Source organism: Cupressus sempervirens, chromosome 5, assembly GCF_028749045.1.
Source record: "Cupressus sempervirens isolate cs-2001-9-10 chromosome 5, ASM2874904v1, whole genome shotgun sequence".
In the NCBI taxonomy this organism is placed as follows: Eukaryota; Viridiplantae; Streptophyta; class Pinopsida; order Cupressales; family Cupressaceae; genus Cupressus; species Cupressus sempervirens.
The window spans coordinates 420,372,359-420,385,789 of NC_143122.1; the positions used below are offsets into that span (position 1 = coordinate 420,372,359).

Here is a 13,431-nt window from a genome sequence, read left to right on the forward strand (position 1 = left end):
TCATAAGGAGGAAATGGTTCCTTATAATCTTTGTGATTTGAGTTCTTGTTATGTCCACCAATAACTATTTCACCATCATCAATGAGTTCTTCAACCTTATGTCATAGAATAATACAATTGTTTTTTTCTTTTTTACCCTTGTTTTGATGGTATTTACAATACATGTTCTCATTCCACCATGTGGGTCATGGGTGTGGATCATAAGGATAATAATTATTAAGTGGGTTAATAATATCATTTTGAAGTAAAGTCTTATAGACCACTTCAAGAGGCTCACCTAGAGTTTTGTATTCATGTTTGAGTCAAGAAGCCCAAGACGAGATTTTAGCTTTGTTTCCAAATGTCTTGTTATTCAGAGTAGATTTTTTAGTAGTTTTATATGTATTCATATTATCCATGAGATTAAAAGCTGCCTTAGAAGGTTTGGGAGTGATGTTATCCACCACTCCATATGCTACCTCATAGTTTTTATTAACATACTTGGATTTATCTTTTCTAGAGGTAGACCATTGTTTGATGTCTTTTTGAAGGGTTAATTCACCTTTCTTTACCATGAACTCTTCTATTTAGATACCTTGTGTAATCATGTCTTCAAAGGTATGTGGACCTTGAAGTTGTATTTTATACACAAAATGTAGTAAAATATTATTCATGAATATATCAAGTTTTTTAGTTTTGGGGATCTTATGTGAGTATTTGGTGTACAATTATCTCCATCTTTGGAGAAACATTATAAAAGGCTCTCCAACTCTTTTTTTAAGGTTGCAAACATCTCTTATGTTTACTAGATGTTGGATGTTGTATGAGTAATATTGTATATACATATTGGCAATCTCATCAAATATTTTAATTCCAGTAGGTAACTATGAAAACCACTCCATGGCTTGACCACCCAAACTTCATGGGAACAAACACATAATCTATGTTTGATTAAAAATGAATTCTATGGATAAATCACTAAACTCCCTCAAGTGATCTTGAGGATCAAATGTTCCTAAGTACTTTTCATATTTGGGTAGCTCAATTCCTCTAGGTAAAGGAGACATGTACAAGTCCTTGTAAAAAGGAAATGGATAGATAGTATCTAATATGTATTGTTTAGCTAGCTTATCTATGTCTTTCAACATTTGGGCCAATTTCTCTTTGATGTCATGGAGTTGTTTTTGTAACTTTGAGGTATCAGATTCCTCTCTTGTATGACAATTGTTTCAACATTGTAGTTTCGGGGTAACTTTTCTCTTTTGAGGAAATATTTGTCTTTTTCATCATCAAGCAATATTTCCATCATTTTCTAAAAGTTTTTATCTTTATGACATTTCTCTATGTCTTCTAGCATTATCTCTTTAGTATTCCTATAACCATTTGTGTAGGTGTAAGGATCCTTGAGTTTTTTGATTCTTTGGAATTCCTCTCTATTTGGTCTCCTACTATTATCAACCATTTCTTAATCTTGATCTATTAGTATAGGGGTGTAGAAGTTTTTAGTCTGTTTAAGTTGTATAGGTGTTTTGAATATAAGTTTATCTATTTTGTTCAAAGATGTAGATTTCTTGTCAATATTTGGATGTTCTTGAAATAACCGATTCTTAACTTGTTGCAATTTTATGGAAAAGATTCTTTGAGTGCTAGGTGGACCAACAGGTGAAAGAGATCATGAAGACCCTTCACTATACTCGTATTGTATGTATAACTAGGAACAAACTCTACCATGATCTATACCTCTATCTATACCTCATCTTAGTCTATGGGAAGGAAACACATTTCCACTCCTAGTTGCAACAGTCATAAATACTGACTTATGATTTTTTTTGAACAAGGATCAAAATTAGAACATTATCTTAAAGTAATCAAAAAGTGTGTTGTATACCTAGGTACAAGTAGTTAGAGAAATGACTAGAATAGTTAAGAATTTTGGCTATCATGATACAAGGTATGACAAACAATAGAGAGAAAACAAGATGATATAGTAATGAGACTAGTTCATGTATAGATCACAAGTGATCAACTAAGAAAGTTGTTTGAGTTTTAAATTGTTGCAGTCAGAGGAATGACTTAATGTTCTTAGACAAAGACCAAATTTGGATCAAATTTTTACAAGGGATCTCAGAATAGCTCACTATTTTAGGATAATTCCTGATAGACTCATGTGATGAAATGACTTTGAGACAATTAAATGATGTAAACCAAGTGAGTAAAGAACTCTAACATACCATTTTGAATAGGTTTTGGCACTATTATGGCCAAATCTTGCATGAAGATCCTGCAAGAGTGGTGCGAGGAAGTATGTAGACCCATGTGAGAAAATGAAATAATAGTTCCCAAAAAAGTTCTCATGCAAAATTACATATTTAATTGCACAAGGAAATGACAAATGACAAGTTTTAACCTGATTTTGACTTGATTTTGACAAGTTGATAGTGTTTGGGTATATGCTTGCATGAGAAAACTCAGCCTCCCATGTAAGGAAGTATAGAGGACTGCATGAAGAAATGTTGACTGATAGACCCAAAGGTCCTAACTAGCACAAAATTGTGCAATAAAGTAGGTGAGTAAAGGACAAACTATCAAATTTTGACTAAATTTGAAGAGATTTTGATAAGTTCTGATAGGTTTTGGATAGAGTATTGACAATATTTGTAGTTTTTAGTCAAATGTGGACATAATTTTTAAATTTGACACCATTTTAGATTGTTTTGGCAAGTAGACGGTTGATTTTTAGACTTTTTTGTAAAAACAAACAAGGGGATACAAGTAGTGGTTGTAAATAAACCAATGAAGGACAAAGAAACTTGGAGGGATGGAGGAGTCTTGACCTTTTTGTTTGGATAATTTGGACAATTGTAGACTCAAAAAAGACACTCTTTTATCCCTATAACTAGAAATAGTAGAGGCAACAAAATCTTTGGCTCACAACTGATGTGTATACGTTCACCTCACACAATCGTCACCCCACTAGAGGGCACCCATATTTTTTGTGTATTCCAATGACTCAATAACATATATGCTCAATAATCACCCTTGTGGAAGAGGTCAAGGGAATACACCACCTTCGAATATCCAAGCATATGACAATGGTGAGGATCTATAGGAGAGATTCTCCCCCCTCCTTGCACAAAGATTATGCCCCCTTTCAAAGGTGATTTGGGTAGCAACTAACTAAAAGGTTTTTAATAGGCTTCTATCATTGATCCTTGGTAGCCTTGTGAATGAGGTTAAGGCTAGAAACCCACATTGACACCTAAAAGTGCACATACTTGACTAGCAAGACTAGGGGTAGCATTGTCCAGTGCAATAGATAGAGCCTTCTTTTGATATGCAATATCAAAACTAAGAGAAAGAAATTAATATGGCTTTGAAGTTTTTGACTCTAGAAAGCTTATTTATTATAGTGAGATGGAATGATAGATGTTAGTTGCATGCTCACTTGGGTCATTCATAGAGGTTGGATCTCTCTGACAGGCGCTCTAAATGTTGACTCAAACTATAGCTTAGGTTCAAAGATCCAAGTTTCTAATATTCCCAAAGGGAAAAGAGAATACTCCTCTACCTCTTCACCTTACCCAAACATGCAAAAAATATTTATCATTAAGTTATCTTATTAATCCCAACATGTGTTATTCCAGGATTTTGATTTTGCTAAACCGAAAAGAGCATTATACCTTCATTAAAAGCATTTTTTGGGAGAACCACTACCTTTCTTTCCTTCCTTGGGTACCATCTTCTAAAGGCATCTAGGTTTTTGATTTACTCTTGGGAATCACTTTCAAGTAGCAAAGAGCATAATTCCCTATTCCTTTGTCTAGAACACTATGAAGTTCACAAGCCCTATTAAACTATGTGTATTAAAAAGCATGGAAATAAACACATTATTTGAGTAGGTTTGAATTGTTCTTTGACAAGCATCTTGCAATCAAACCATTTGTAAAGTTTTTACATTTGTTTCAAGGTATCTTTGACAATCATCCTACAAACCATTGTTATGCTTCTTTAGAAATAAAAAATCACAAAATAAATACTTCAAAAATTGTGATTAGAGAGAAAATCATGAAAGAATTATTTTAAAATGTAAATTTTTTAACACTATGTTGTCAAGTTTCATGTGAGACTATGCACCATAGCGCACAAGGAAATGTTTTGTGCCACACTAGAGAATGCTCTCACCATGCAAACATATGCAATCCAACATGAGTAAGTATAGAGAATAGCACAAAATTTTAGGTTTATTGCATGAGAAAACTTTTTTACACATAAGAATTCACTCTTTTATATAGACCAAAATCCAAAATGTCAAAATGAGTAAAATTGAGGCTAGAAATTTGATTTTTCAAGCCCCGTGGTGGGCACAAAAAATGTGGGCATTTAATATGGGTCTCTAATTCAACCACACACTTCAACATGATCATTTTTTGTTAGTAACATCCCTAAATGAATATGAGATTATTCATCTAGCATGTCTACGCAAGGTGATCTGTTGTCTTCTAACTAGATGGGATTTTACTATATGCTCTCATAATTGAGAGTTTAGTAACTAGACTAAACTAGTATGAAGGATTTGAATGAATGGAAGTGCAATATTAATCTATGTTTTTTAATATTTTTGTATGGAAAGAAATGAATTAATCTAGATGATCTTCAAATTAATATAAGAACAATGTTAAGAAAATTAAGCTAAATGAGTGCATTGTAATCTAAATGATGAGCATGTAAAAGTAATAGAAATTTGAATGCAAGATTCTTAAGTAATAAATCCAACAATGATTCAATACCCTTCAATTGCATCCTTCTCAAATTAGAGTTTGAGGGTCTCTTTTATAGAATCTTGGATCCAATCAATGATCAAGATTAAACCAAGTGTATGGTTTAGATTGAATGAGAGATTGAGTCCTCCATTTTTTATGAAGTTGAATGAGATGAAATAGGGGATAACATTGATCCTTTCAAATATGTGCTCATAATTATTATTCTAATTAATTAAATAATTAGTTTTAACACTTATGGTATGTATATTTAATTACATCAATATATTTAGTTCCTTTTTTATTTGTATTAGCTAAAGAGGGTGGATTTAATTTAATTAAAGTGCTTAAGATTAATAATTATTTAATTAGGAGGTTAATTTAGCCAATTTCAATCAATATTTAAGAATTAAATAAAGTATGTGATTGATACAATTTAGGGATTTTTTGCATTTGACACTTAGGTCAAGCAAAGATGATTAAAACTTGAAATGCCTAGTACAATAGGACTTAATTGATCAAGAAATAGATGTTGTAAGATTGATGCACTGAAATTGGTTCAAAATGCCAATGTGTCAATTTAGGGGTATTACACTAGGAAGAAGGAATAAACTTGCATTCCTTAGAGTCAACAAAATCAAATAATGGAAGGAAAAGTTCTAGATAAGAAACTATAAATATTTAAAAAATACTTGAAAGAGCTGCATTTTTTCAACTAGAGGAAAATGATGTAGGTGCTTTTAGTGGCTTTATGATTTAGGAGCTTTTAGTAGTTTTTAAAAGCTTTTAATATTTTTCTTAGTTTTTAGAAAGCTAAATTTTTATTAATAACCTCAAATATTACTTCCAAATTTGAATGTTAGTTAGAAATTCATCTTAGCTCAATTTTAGGAAGCTTCATAGAAAAATTTATCTATTTTCAACTTGTTTTAAAACCATATCAAAATTGGCAAAAAAAGTTTTATGAAAAAACTAATAAAAATGGTAATTTTGGATTTGTATTTAAATTTGTATTTCCTCTCGTTGTAGGAAAAGATAATTTAGAAGAAGAATTATGGACTCCCAAAACATTTTTAGTATTTGTTCTTCTCTTATGTTTTTGTTAAATTTTTAAGGAATTTTGGTTGCATCAATCTAGATGTCGTAACAAGAGTAGGACTTACAAGAATTACAAGAGAGAGAGAACAGATACTAAATGAATAAAGATAAAAAAGAAAAAGAAAAGAAGTCATGATGCAGGAGCATTCTAGGTTGCCTTGTTATCCTACTCATTTTTGTTCATTTTGCATGTTGGTGTTGAGTTACTGTAGCTCTAATGGATGCCAACTTACTATAGCTCTAGCGGATGTTGAGTTATTGTAGCTCTAATGGATGCCAAGTTAGTGTAGCTCTAATTGATGTCGAGTTATTGTAGCTCTAGTGGATGCCAAGTTACTATAGCTCTAATGGATGCCAAGTTATTTTAGCTCTAGTGGATGCCAAGTTACTGTACCTTCAATGGATACCAAATTGTTGTAGCTCTAATGGATGTCAAGTTACTATAGCTCTAGTAGATGCCAAGTTACTATAGCTCTAATGGAGGTCGAGTTACTATAGCTCTAGTGGATGCTAAGTTACTATAGCAATCTAGTGTTAATCAAGTATTCTTTCATGTGCCAAGTTACCCAGTGTATGTTGAGTGACTCTTCATGTGTCGAGTTACCTAGTGCATGTTGAGTGACCCTTCATGTGCCAAGTTTTCCTATTTATGCTAAGTGTCAACATTTGGATGTGATTTCTATGAGTTGACTTGTAGGATTTATTTTGATCGTGACATTTATGTTAAGATATTCTCTTGGAATGTGTCCAAACCATTGTTGGGTCAGCCTTCCTCTTATATAATGTTTAAGAATGATATGTAAGCCATTTTGGCTACTATATATAGAGTGTTTAAGCGTAGAGTTAGGGTAGCTTTTGAGAGATTCTAGAGTAGAATGTGAAAGTTTGGAAAGTTTGTTGCATATTTATTTGGAGCTACAAATTTGATGTTGGATCTTTGATCTTGAATTTATTTTGGTTTTAACCTATAAGGTCTTATAACTGGGCATGTATGCTGATTATTTAATGAATCAATAAGTCACTCCTACATTTAACCTCATTTTTGGAGCAAAAATTTTGACCATTAACTAAATAAATTTAAGTTGGTCGAAATGTTAAGCAAAAAATTTCATTTTTTTTTACATGTAAGGCCCATGTTGGTCAAAATTTTGACCAACACAGGCCTTATACATCAAACCAAGTGAACTTTCTCATTCGTGTGCACGGGTTTTTTGTGTGACTTAATCTCTTAGAATATTTAGAAGTAGAGAATTACCTAATCAAAGTAGATTTTAGAGCTGCGTCATTTACTTTTGCAAAAAACTAAACGTGCCCATGCTTTCTATTTGTGAAGACTATCACCCTTGTCTTTGAGAGTCTCCATCTCAATGAAAATGATCATTTAATGGAGATCAAAGCACTACCATTGAGAGTCAAGTTAATACAATTGGGGCATTGCGATATACTGAAAAAGATAAGGGTTTCTATCTTTTATAAACTAGCAGCTACTAATAACTTGAGAATGATTCTTGGAAGCTTTTTATAGTTTCATAGCTTCTTTTTTTAACTTATTAGTATATCCTATTGTAGATGAATATATGCAAAATGAAATAAGATTTTTTTTTGGTCTACCACTAATAGATTAATTATACAGTTTATGATCTGGTGCACAGTTTGACTTAGTTGTGGGAGAATATCTTGATACGTTTATGGGTGTGTGGGGTTTGTTAACTTGGACTACATTTTTTTGTGTGGAATAAGCTTGAAGAATGTTTTTTATATATCTATTCATGGGCCAGTCTCTAATGCACCTTATTACACATGGGTCACATTCAAAGGTACTCAGTGTTTGCTGGAGCACAAACTCTCCTCATGTCCATGGTGTTATAGGGTTGAACCTTTTTTGGGTTATACTGTCCCTGCTACTGTTAGGCCACAACTCCTTGCACTAAAAACCTTTTCAGTTGTTGTTTCTCACAATTATTGCCACTATTCTTCAAAGTTTATTTGAATTTTATCCATACTCATATGATGGATAGAAACAATATTTTCTCCATTTCATAAAATTGGCCTTGCTTTATCAACAGGCAATATTCAGCCTGTGTGATGTCTTTTTTCTTTGAACATCATAGACAATAAGTGTGCATTAATAATTCTTAAAGTTTTTAAATTTTCATAGCAACTAAAATAATTTCAAACAAGATTTCATTTATTTCAGATGGTAGGAAAGAGTTTTCCACACACATGAATTAAGTAACATAGAGTGCTTTTGGGATTCAACTGTGTGTATTTTTACATCTCCCATTCTTTAGTAATTTGAGAAAGCATTGAAATTTATTTAATATTTTAAAATGGAAAATGGGTGCAGGACAAATTGGAAGTTGCATATATTGATATGGCTCAACTTTAGTCTTTCTCTATGTTTTCTTCAACCAAAATGCCTATCTCAAGCCCTGTAAAAGCTAGTGATAGGCACACTCAAGATTTGAAATTTCTCCATTTCAATGCTTCTATAGGTGAGGCAATTACTACAACTTTTATGCATGGTCTTATAACTTTCAAGTTTTTCTAGAAAATATAGGAGGTTGTTTTGAAATGGTCATCCTTGAATAATCTTTTCTCTGATTAACTTAATTTTAACATCCTTGAAAATATCTATTTTTACGAATAGTTTCAAATATAAAATTCTTGAAACATCAATCTTGTTCCTGGTAAACTTTAAATATAATATCCTTGAAAACAAGATATTGAGTTCCACAAGTACATAAAAAGATAAGTAGTTGACTTATTTTCAAATACATTTTTGTGAAAAACCTAAAAGAATTTTTCTTTGACATGCTATTATCATGCTCATATTTTCTCATATCATAGATTGGCTAGAAAACTTTAAGTATTTCCAAATTAAATACCATTAAATTTTGTTTGGTAGATATACCATACTGTTCACTACCTCTTATCTTTACAGCATGGCTCTATTATGCATCATGTACTAGGCAATTTTCTTTATATTTTTGTTTCTCTTCTCAATCACCTAATTTTGTTGAGAGGTGTATTGGATTGAATTGTTCAAATGTCTACCTCTCTTGGCATTCTTGGAAGCGTATTGAAGTGAACTCATTTTTGTTATTAAACTTTAGGGTCTTGATCTATCTATGGTACTGATCATTAACTAGTGAATTGAACTTAACAAAACCATCAAACCTAATTACTAATGATTTATTGAAAATATCACATATATCTTAGTTATTGAGAACTAAAGCCTCCATTCCATGCCATGCTATGTTGGTAGGAAATGAGTTTTCAATGTAATTATTGACTAATTACTTGCACAAATATCTTGCATCTCTTAGATATATGGTAATTTGACTACTTAGCTTAGCTTGGCTAAATAGTTAAGATTGAATGTTCATAATTCTTATGCCACAAAATGCTTTTGTTGGCCTAGAAGATTAATATAGTCCACATAGCACCTTGTCTAATGCTTAAGAAAATTATTGTGTCCCACATGATGTTGGTAATAGTTGGAGGTCCCCATGGGGCTAAAGTCCCACACCTTCTAGGGAAAGCACTACTTGTTGCACGAGTGGTGACGTCTGGCTCCTATGAACTGAAGGAATGAATCTAGTGATGTAGTAGGAACAAGTCTAGTGATTGATAAGTAGGAGATAATTTCCACAGTAAGTCAAATTGTGATATGAATATCAAGATTTAACTATGTGATTTTTGAGTCAAACTCGATGACCCATGTTTCATGAATAGTGATTCAATATGAATCCATCTCTCATGAGAATAAATGGAACACTTAGCACTCATTGGATCTAGGTGATGCTCACAAGGGTGAAGCACTAGGACTTCCTGGGAGGTCACCCATCCTAGTACTACTCTAGCGTAAGCGTGCTTAACTACAAAGTTTCCTCCATAGTTAAACCCAAAGCTTGAAGCCCCATTTGCAAAACCTTCACCAAGTGTTGTGCCTTATGAACCATTCATTAGAAAGTCCCTTAAGCTCATCAATTGATAAGTCTAGTGATGCAGTTCTGGATGTTACAGTTTCGCAGTTACATACAGATGCACAATTTTTCATACTTGTGAATAAACTTATTAATAAAATACTTCATATATTAATGATTTGTAAAATTCACACAATTTCATTACATAATGAAAATCCAAATTACTATATATTTAATATATAATATTTATATTCCTCTTCATATTGAAATAATATAAAATGACCAAAGACTGGTTATCCTAGGTTCTACTTGGGTGCTTCCTAGGCACCCAAAGCTCTTGGTAGGTTTGACTTGCATTTTGGGTGGAACTAGCCTAGAACCAGTCTTAGGCTCACACCCACAACAAAACCTAGGCATTTTCCAAAGAAACTAATAACTTAGATAATGACATAGGAACTTCAATTTTTTTATTTAGAAATTGAATAAAAAATCAAAAGTTTTTTTGAACTTGTCCTTATAATGTGTAACTCTTAGACTCAACCCTTTGCAATGAATAAGAATTGAGCTTTTTATAGGTGAGAATTTAGTGCTTTGCCAATAGATCCAAAGTATCCACAAGCTTAAAATGCTAGTAGCAAACTATAGATAAATATAGCATCTATATGTTCTTTATCTACTATTTTATAGATGTGTGGAGGTTGAATCTCTTAGGTTTTATTTTCAGAAACGTAACCCTTAATTAACACCATTTAAATTTGTAATTTTTAAAAATATGTCTAAGTTATATGTAGGTAGATGTTAAAGATGCTTAGTTGTTGATTTTTTGCCTGTAATTCTAAAGTGCTTTTATATGCATAAGATTTCATGCAATGGATTAAATCTTATTTAAAGCTGCAAGAAATAATTCCTTATTTGATATTTTATTGCATTTTGAGAAAGAAAACACTGTATATGTAAATGATAGTTGAATATCCAATATAAATATGATTAATGGATTTGCCAGCATCTATACCTACAGTTGAAAATATCATCCATTATTTATTAGATGTTAGATTCTTTATTATTATCACATGGGAGGGAGTGTCCCTCTTGGAAAATGAAAAGATTAGATTTATCCAGTAGGTGGGGATATTTAATTGAATGGTCATGAATAGGATTTATGAAATATGCATTACATGGTGAATGTAATTCATCATGCAATTAGAGTATTTGAATATAAGGGTATGGTTTGGGTGATATGAGTTGTCTGAAATTTTCTATTAATTTCATATTTCTCTCATATATTTTGCATTTGCAAGTTTTAGCAAGTGGTAGAACATCTTTGCGCATGTTGTCTTCCAATCAAAACCAAATCTTCTCAAATGTGAGTGCTTTGGGTAAATTAATAGGTTTATTATGTCTAAATTGAGATTGACACATGTCATATTAAGGAGCAATGTATCTTGTATTTGTTAATGATTAATGGAAAAAAATTTCATTTAACTTGATAACTAGTTGGGAGAATCAAGAAAATTAGCAGGAGAAAATATTACACTCAATGCAAAGTCTTCAAGAAAAGTCTCCCAAAATGCAGGTGAAGAATAAACAAATATCTAGAGCATTTCAACTTCTAATTTAAAACTTTGGTTGTATTTACATGAAAACTAGTTTGATTATCTATTCAAAAAGCATTCAATATTGAATTGCATTTGAAGCCCTCTTCTTTGTCTATCTAGGCACATAAATTATGTGTATCATTTTTTTTCTTGTAGTATGTAATATGAAATACACACACAGTGATATACAAATGTAAGATGTCAAGAGGTTTCATTGCAGGAGGCTTCTTGGTATATTGTAGAGGTTATGCATTTTTTTTAAGAAAGAGCTCATGGTATTAGATTTGCAAGGCATGGTACACATTTTCAATCCTATGGCAATAGGCATGTTGGTGGATTGATTCCTATCCTTCTAGCTGATAACTTTGTTACTGGTCTTGGGTTACTCATGCTTTCATTCAGTCAAATGCCCCCCCAATCTTCTAAAGGGCTAGCCCCTACCCCTATGCCCTACTATTGTGCTAGGTCTTCTTTCAGATTACTGTTAAAGGGTGTTGGTGGCTATGGATTTGGGTAAACAAAGTTAATAGGCACTGGATATGGAGATGAAGCTACAGGTTGCAGCATCTCTCTCTAGTTTCTCTATCAACAGATGAACAAACAGAATCCAGGCACTTAAAACTAAGTTGTGTTTGACTTTAATTTTAGTGTACATGTTATGATGGTAGTTTTCATGTTAGGAAAGTGACATGTAAATTAATTTTAGTCCTGAGTGTTTCCTTTTCATAAAATAATTTGAAGCCACATATATATGTGCACTCTTGGCACATATATCAGAAGCTAGCCATTCCGCCTCCTATATAATATAATATATGTTGCTTTCCATTTGTTGGCATATTTTCCACCATACTAAATGCATGTGCTATTTCTCATCATAGTGTTTACAAAGAGCTCCTATTTACATTGAATTTCAATGTCCATAGCATGCAAATCATTTCTCATAGCTCTATTAAGTAAAATCTAGATTCTCTCCAATGAATTTCACGGGTTTTTCTTAAAATTACTCGGTTGTATAGGGCTGCATTTAGATTCATAGTATGTTGTAGGTTCCAAAGCTACTGAAGTTATTTTTGACTCTATATTTCTTTATTGCTTTTGTAGTACTATTTTGAGGGGAGATTTGATCTGGTAAAGTTTGTGAAGATAGTGCAACAAGAAGGATTATATGTCAACCTTCAAATTGGTCCTTATGTCTACGCCAAATAGAATTTTAGGTATAATTTTCTGTAACTGATCAATATTACATGTAAGGTTCTCTTCTTTCAAACACCCAACATGGTTTATTAAATGTGGATATTAATGCTATTAATCAATTTGTAGGGGCTTTCTAGTTTGGTTAAATTTTTTCCCTAGCATTAGCTTTAGGATGGATAACGTGTCTTTCAAGGTGCTTCTCTATGAAATGATGACACTTTTAAGACTTATAAATGCCTTGTATCTTTATAGGATTTTAATGCATAATATTTGATCCAGTTTCTCATATTGAATAAGTGATGAGTACTGCAGATGGCAATGTAAAGTTTTACATCAAAGGTTGTGGATTTAATCAAGAGTGAAGGGTTCTTTGAGTCTCAAGGTGGACCTATTATTATGTCCCAGGTGTGTGTGTTTCTTACAATATTACCATGAATCTGTGTTGAGGCAATTTTTTCTATGTTAAGGCTATTGATCTTACAAAAGATCAGTGAAATAAGAAGAGTTTTAAGTGTACATCTGTATGGAATCAATGAATACCCTAACCTACTAATTCATCCTCTTCATAGGTAGAAAATGAATAAAAACTTGATGAAGTGGTGTTTGGGCTTGCTAGGGCATCATACATGAACTAGACTGCACAAATGGTTGTAGGATTGGGTACGAGTGTACCCTGGGTTATGTACAAATAGGATGATGTGCCAGATCCTATGGTGAGTTCTATTTCATACGACCCATTTCTATTTTGAGGCTTGGGGACTCTAATGCCTCTATCAATTGTGATGGTCAGTTTGGAATTATCTTGTGTCCTTGCAATTACACTAAATCCATTTCATCAATTCAGTTTCATAGCACTTAAGTTTTTGTATTTTAATGTAA

At 32.3% G+C, this 13,431-nt stretch overlaps 1 pseudogene; it reads left to right on the forward strand.

Moving 5' to 3' along the window:
• LOC149556573 (beta-galactosidase 5-like) overlaps positions 1-13,431 on the forward strand; it is a 188,353-nt pseudogene that overhangs the window by 84,031 nt on the left and 90,891 nt on the right.